This window comes from Rissa tridactyla, chromosome Z (genome assembly GCF_028500815.1).
Source record: "Rissa tridactyla isolate bRisTri1 chromosome Z, bRisTri1.patW.cur.20221130, whole genome shotgun sequence".
Taxonomy (NCBI): Eukaryota; Metazoa; Chordata; class Aves; order Charadriiformes; family Laridae; genus Rissa; species Rissa tridactyla.
In genome coordinates, this window is record NC_071497.1 from 61,498,259 (window position 1) to 61,505,858 (window position 7,600).

Consider the following 7,600-nt stretch of genomic DNA (forward strand, 5'->3'; position numbering starts at 1 on the left):
AGAAAATTTGTGTTCACTCCTATTATGGCTATCTTTAAAATGTACTTGTGACGTTATATCTAGGATGTTATATCTAGGATGACCCATCTGTTCTGCTCTCAGGGACACCAAGTCCCAGCTTGCTGGTTTTCTAGTCCTTCAATTGTAAGGCTTTGGTGCTGCACAGTTCTTAGATCCTGTGCTCCACAAAGCAGTTCACTCCTCATCGCTTCAGTCAAAACAGCCAATATGACTTACACAGAAATTCTTTTTCCTCTGTAGCAGTAAACTTCGATCTAGGGTTTTGATTCTAGATTCCAAGCTACTTTAGTCATTCATTTTTGTATGAAAGAAATATGAAATCAGATGATGATGCTGAAGAGACAAAATCCTATTTTGCCTTCTATACCTCTTTCTTCCAAAACTGAACTCAAAAGAGAAAAGCTTTCTTACAAAAGTTCATTGGAAATGAAATAGTGCCTTTCGAGATAGGAGTATTACTCAAACATTAGAAAAGCAACCAGCAACTAAGAAGAGTAGAGGTTCTAGACATACTGTACTTCCTTTCAGACCTTGATATAGCATTAAAAGATTTGTCATTATGTCATGCAAACCTTCTGACACCATTCTCATCAGAAAATTTCTGCTTCTATGGCCTTTGATGTCTGCATTTCTTCCTTCTTTTTATCATTAGTGACTGAGTCAAGAAATGCTAGTGAAAGAAGACAGCTGCATTTCCATTACCCCCTTTTGCTGATTGTTCATCAGTTAAAGATACTTGCTTGTCACTGCTCTGAGTTGCTACCCAATAATCAAGGCTTTTCATGCTTATGTTTATTAGAAGAAGAAATAAATGGGATAAGCAAAGTCAAAATAATGGCCAGTGCTGTACAAAAGGAGCAGCTCTACACACCAAAGGAGTGTCAACTATTCTGAAGCTGTAGAACTGAGCACATGCCGTAGATGAACCTGGCATACTAGTCCGGATAGTGGGAGTATGGGAGTGGAATGAGGAATGCAGTTGGGACAAGAGGGAATACCACACCTACACAAAGGCCAGGGTGGTCTGCATCTGGTGGTACTCAGCAGAGTTTTGTGTATTGGGCTTTTCTTCCAGGCCAGAAGATAACACTGAGCATTGGAGAGCACTACCCCACCCATGCACGTGTTCACTTAGATGTGGGGTTGGGGGAACTGGGGAGGATGAAAGGACCAGAGATTTCACCCTTGATACCAAACAGCCTTCATTTTGCTTTGAGAAAGGCATTTCTTTGATGCAGTTTTATATACAATATCCTATTCCCTGAAAACAGAGAGACAAAGACCAAATAGCAGTTTCCTCCTGCACAGTTTCCAGGCCACTTTTTCAGCAAATCTGGGTCCCTAGAAGTCCTCTTTGTATATTCACTCAAGCTCCCATTCACACTTGGTTCTTCTGATGGCTGACAGCTTTTTGCCTCTTATCTGCATTTTACCAATCTAGTTGCTTAAGAGCTCAATTTTCAAAAAAGATGAGGACTTACACCTTTTCCAGCAAAAATTAATTTAATCAGAATTAGTACCTTTAAAAGCAGGCTATTTTTTCCCAAGCCCTTGCTAAAGAATTAAGGTGTATAAATTCAGGCACTCTCATTTTAAGGGGTAGGTAGTTACAAACACCAGAACAGAGTACACCAGTAAAACACTTCTAAATGGAGACAAACTTTCCAGCTTCCAGAAACAGCAATAGTTTTAAGCTTTAAGCTACATAGTAACTGAATAGTCTGGCTGCCTGAGGACATCTCCTGCACTTCGGATTTTCATCAATACTGCTCTTAATTTCTTTCTGTACGTTGTTTGCTTTTTTTTTTCATCCCTCTGAGTGGCACTCAACTTCCCATATGACAGAAATGCAGAGAAAATTTGACACCAAACACTGAGAAAAATCTGGCGGAGCTCTCAAAAGTATTATTTATTTTTGCTCTACTCTTACTCTGCTTTTGGAGAACGGAGGCGAAGAGATGGCCTCTTGTTCTGACCCACTATGGCCTTTTTTGCGTTCCTGTAATCGAGATTGTGACATGGAAGTGCTACATGAAAATCTCTTCTACAGCAGTAAGGGGAAAAAGTATTAGAAAAGCTGCATGGAACAGAAAATGGGAAGTCAGAAATAAAATTAACGAGAAAACACTGTTTTCAAAGAAGGGCTGGAGGAGTACACAATAGAAAACCTTTCTATTCTCTCCACAATGCATAGGTTAAAGACATCAAATTTGATTTGCTAAAGATTTTGATATCGTTTACTCATTTTTACCCATATAATGTAAACTAAAATTCTAAGCCTCCAAGTGGCAAAATAAAAATTTATATTCATCAGGCACTTTTTTTTTTTTTTTCCCACTTGAAATTACTTTGCGATTTTTGAAGTAAACTTTGCTTTGGCAAACCAATCCATTTGAAACTTCTCTTACATGGACTGATTTCCTGGCCTGGCCCTATTCCCTGGGAGCAAGCAGCCGTAGCTGTGCCCTGATGTGTAAATCATAGAATCATAGAATGTTTCGGGTTAGAATCCATAAAGGACTGTCCGCAGATCCACATTCTTTTTACACTACAAAGACCTGTATTATTAGTATGAATCGGTGTCAAAAGGAAATAATAGCTATTCAGTTTTATTCTAGATTGGTTAATGAAAATTAGCCTTGTCTGTGGCAGTTCCAACGTTGAACACAAGAGGTAGATGTTTTCACACAAAACTTCCAGCAAATACTCCACATTACTGAGCAACTTCCTGTCACACTCCAAGGTAAGCGATAAGATTGTTCGTTTCCTCTTCTATGTCTGACATAGGAATACATTTACAAAAAGTGAGATTAGTTGTAAAAATGTAATGTGGACAACGGGGGTAGCCATGAATTGACTTACAATGGACTAGCGTGGGTTATTAATATTTATCCAACAGATTTTAGGATTTCAGAGGGGATGCAGTGTCTTGTTAATATTTTGTTCTCCGGACAAAATACTATTATATGCACTTACATGCACTTACGATACCAGAGTATACACAGTGAAGCTGGTTTTGTGGGACGTGTCACTGGCTTTAACCTGCCCTGCATTGAATCTTGTGATTTTCTGTGTGGGTTGGGACTGCTTTGTGAGTTATTTCTTGCTCTCTGCAAGCTAAGCAATTAATGAGTAAAAGCCAAGATTAGCTCTACCCTCAGACACTATTAAGTTTTAAACAGTACTAAGTGGTTAATTTTTTTAAATAGACAGTGATAGGGAAGAAATACTTGAGTCTACTAAAATATTTGAATTTTTAATATTGTGAGAATTTTTCCATTCCTAAGTATCATGGAGAACATGATACTTAGCGACACATTACCTGTATTTATTTCCATAGGGACCCACACACACATTTCCTGGTTAACCTAGCAGAAGGATTATCAATGGCAATTGTTTTTAAGGGGACTATGAACAATTTTGGTTTAATGCAAATGTTAGCATTGCTTTACATACGGACCTAAGTCAGATGACTATGTTCAAAATATTATCCGTATGTTAATCTTCCAATAGTTATCTAAACGTGATTCTTGATTTTTTAAAAGGCAGCAGTGTAGGCTTTAAACACACATTTTCACAGACCTGCATGTAACACAGACTCACAGTGTCCAATGTGAGAACTATCTTTTTCATCCTACATCTCTTTTTATCATCTGAGATGACCAACGTAGTGGGATGTGGCTTTGTGTGTATGTTCACTAGTAGACTCATTAACTTTAATGTAGTTATTAATGTGAGTGAGGATTGCTTGCATGAATACAAGTTTCAGAAAGGGAACTAACTTTATCATATGTTGTGGCCTGAAAAGCTTTCGCAGGAACTGCAGTGAATGACAGACTTCACTTCCTTTTCAAATTGCCATTCATACATGTAATCTGAACATTTGTGTTGTCAGTGAGAAAATTATTGTATGAAGAATAATATTTACTTCAGAGGAGTTTGAAATTTTAAGTAATTACTTGCCATTAGTTTTCTGAAATCCTATGGATAAGTTCCTTTTTTCTGTTTCATTTATGTGACAGACGTAACCTTTCTGTGATGGAGCCGTCTAATATTTAGAGCATCATCTTATGCAGTTATTTTGTGATAATCTGTGTTCACCATGAAAACTGAACAATGTTGAGCCCTGTATCAGCTATACTCATTTTCTTCAGGTGTCTTCATACTGAATCGCATCAGTTCAATTTTGCTCACAGGAATGATGCTGTAAGTACATAATCCCTGCCACAGCATATGATCTGTAATTGAAGTCTCACACACTGCAAAATACCAAACAAAATAAAGTTAGCCTTTGGTTGGTCCTTCTAGCATTGATTGGCTTGTCAGCCATTTGCTGCATTCCAACGGGTGTTCAGGTTGTTATAGTTGAAAGTAAAGAAGAATTGATTTCAAGTAGTCTATTTGGCAATACTCGGAAATCTCTGTGATTTTATCCTACTATTTCATGTCAGTAAGAGCATGAAGACAGTATGTAATAACAGTGCAAATTTTGCATGAGGAAGATAGCATTAGTTCAGTTTTTTTACTTGAAAATTTTCACTACATGTATTAAAACACTAGCTATCCAGCTTATGCTAACTTAATAACTTTCTTCACATTTTCCAAGTAAAAGAATCACATTTTCTCATAAATATTAAATCAGTTGTGGACTAATAACTGAAGAAAACCCCAGCTAATGCAGTTTTGCACTTCCAAATTCACTTCTTTCTTAAGAAACCCTGGAGATGAACAATCCAAATAGATCCTATTAATGCAATGTTAATAACTCAGGCATTTAAGCAGAAAGTGCAGAATGAGACAGGCATGTGCCGTAAAGTGCTATTACTGGTTGTCTTGGGGTATTTCTAGAAACTTCTGTCAGCACAGACTGACTACAGACTTGGTAGGTAAAGAGTCCATACTAAGCAAAAGCCAAGCAGCCTGCAGGAGCTGAATGTGACTTTAAATGAATTGCCATTCTTATCAGCCAAAAAATGTCTGTTCCACGCAGAGAGACCACAGACATACCCTACCCTGTCACCCAGGCAGCGAGAAGCCAGAAGCAGCGGGTCTGCAGTGTTACAGGGATACGTATTTCAGGTCGCAGGCTCCTTCTGTGAGCACAGATCAGCTCCCTCAGAATAGTTTCGCAGTGGTTCCTTTTTTTGGCTTCATATTCCAACTGACCCACTTGACACATTTTTAGTAACTTGTTTCTGAGCTGGCATCCCGTTTCTTTACTACATAGAGCAAGAGCAGCCTGAGTCATATGCCATAATACAATAGTACGTACAGCAACAGACAAACCACAGTTTATGAATATATAAACTACCTTATGAATTCATAAGCTTGCCTATGATGTGTGATTAGTTTTTGTGAAGCAAATAGTCACAATATACTTACGTGACAAATGCCAAATATAATGAGTTGCACAAGGAAACTGGAGCACAATGAAGTTACAAAAACAGGCGAGTTTGGACTTCTGAACTGGATTGGGTTTCCTGTCTGCGTACCTGAAATGTACCAGACAAGATGGTAAATGGAGCTTGCAGACAGTGGGAAATAATGGGATGATGAATTGCGATTGCTACTTTAAACTCAATATCCACTATGTTAAAATAAAGTGTGTGATGTTTAATGCTATGCATTTTACAGTTTTTAATGTTTTTGGTTAACGGTGTGTAGAAAAGAGCTAAACATAACACAACTTAGTTGAGGCATTGGACAGTGTTTGACAGTGTTAACCTTGAAAAATAATTCCAACTATTAGTAAAATGTGAGTGCTTTACAGACTTACTTTTGAATTATAGCCTTTATATTTTTTTTAAATTTAACCTCATTAAGTAAGGGTTTAAAATAGGATATTAACAGTGAAAATGTAATTTAATAGTAGAGTACTTCTAACAGTAGCTCTCCAGTGACTATGTAGAGAGCTGTGAAAACTTAACAAAACAGTAATTTCTCATATATATTGCTATTTTATCACCATGTAGACTCAGACATTTAATTAAAATAATTACTTATATGGCCCCAGTTAGTCTTTCTATCATGAAATGAAGATTTTTATGGCCTTCTACCTACTCCTTAGTTTAATTAAGCTGAGCTGTAAATATTTTTTGTTTGTTTGGGGTTTTTTGTTTGTTTTCATTGTTGGTTCCATTTAAGCCATTATCATTCCTCCCCTCTACAGTAATTATCTTACAGGTATCCCCATCATTGTTCAACAGCCTAGTCCTACCACTATGGCCAGAGTACCATATACACAATTTAGACATTTGTAGAATGAGTTAATTCCAGAAAGCACCTGTGTTGCCTCATCTGATCCCCTTCCTAGATCAAGTTATAGAATAGGCATTGACTCCTATTTAAAGTGAGAATTATCCTGTACTGTGACTACCATTTAGGAGAACATTGTGACTGTTATTGACAAACGATCCATTAATTTGACATAGTATCTGATTACTCATGCTAAAATACAGTGTATATGAACCTGAATTCATATCAATTCAGCCTTAGCTTCCATTTTTCAATCTTTCCTTGCTGGACTTAGCAATCGTGTTCCCTGCGCATATATTATTAAGGATAAATTTAGGACTAGAGTTTGTCATCATTTTTCCAGTTTTCTTAAGCTTATGTGGACAGTACGGAATTAGTAACATTTCATGCCTCACAAATACATCTGGATAAATACATTTTTATTTGAATTTTGTACTTTTCTCTGAGATTTTCAAGGGAAGTACTAGTAACAGGATGATCTACTTCCCTGAGAGGCAGAGGGCCTGAAAACTTCCTGGTTTGTGCTTATCACATCCAGCTGGGAAGTGCTCAAGGCTTTTTATATAGAACGGGAGAGGATTAACTAAACTGCAACTTTCATTTGAGGAAAGGTGATGGATACTTAGATATGGCAAAAATACCAGTAGAATAATTTACGCCATTTTGCCCAGGGAGAATCAAACTGTTGTCAAAGTGGGGCTTGTGAAGATTTTTGGTAAACAGCCCCAGCTGCTAATAATATTGGTAATTCTGCGCAGAGCTAAGTTTCCAGAAATTTCTTACAGATTATTGTACATCTCTTTTGGAGATCAAAATGGGAACTAAATTGAGGTTACAACTAATGAACCTGCAGTGAAAAGAAACCTCTTCTCTCAGTTAATAGCACAAATTTAGATTATCCCAGAAACATGATTATGAAAGTGTAGAATAAGCTAGCTGAACTATTTTAGCAGCTTTGTCTGGGAGAGTAAAAATCATTCAGAAGTTTTGGCTATTAATTTTAATACACAGCCTCCAAATATATGACTGAAATGAACATTGGTCTTTTTGCTGTCACAAAACATGAAATTCAAGGAGCTGGTTCTATTTTGCAAGAACTTACGTGGCCCATGTGCCAGATATTTAAATTTGCCTGTCTCTTCCATCCTACCATTTGACTTGCACTAATCTAAAATTTTCAGATGTGTTTCTTGGAGGATGAAGCTCATGTTGCTGCTCTTCCAGTACTGCCCTTCTGCAATTCACTTCTGCCAAATTATGCTTAAGCATAAATTTGTCCTACTGAAAAAAAGTTAAATCCTATTGTCCAACCTTTTACAACTAA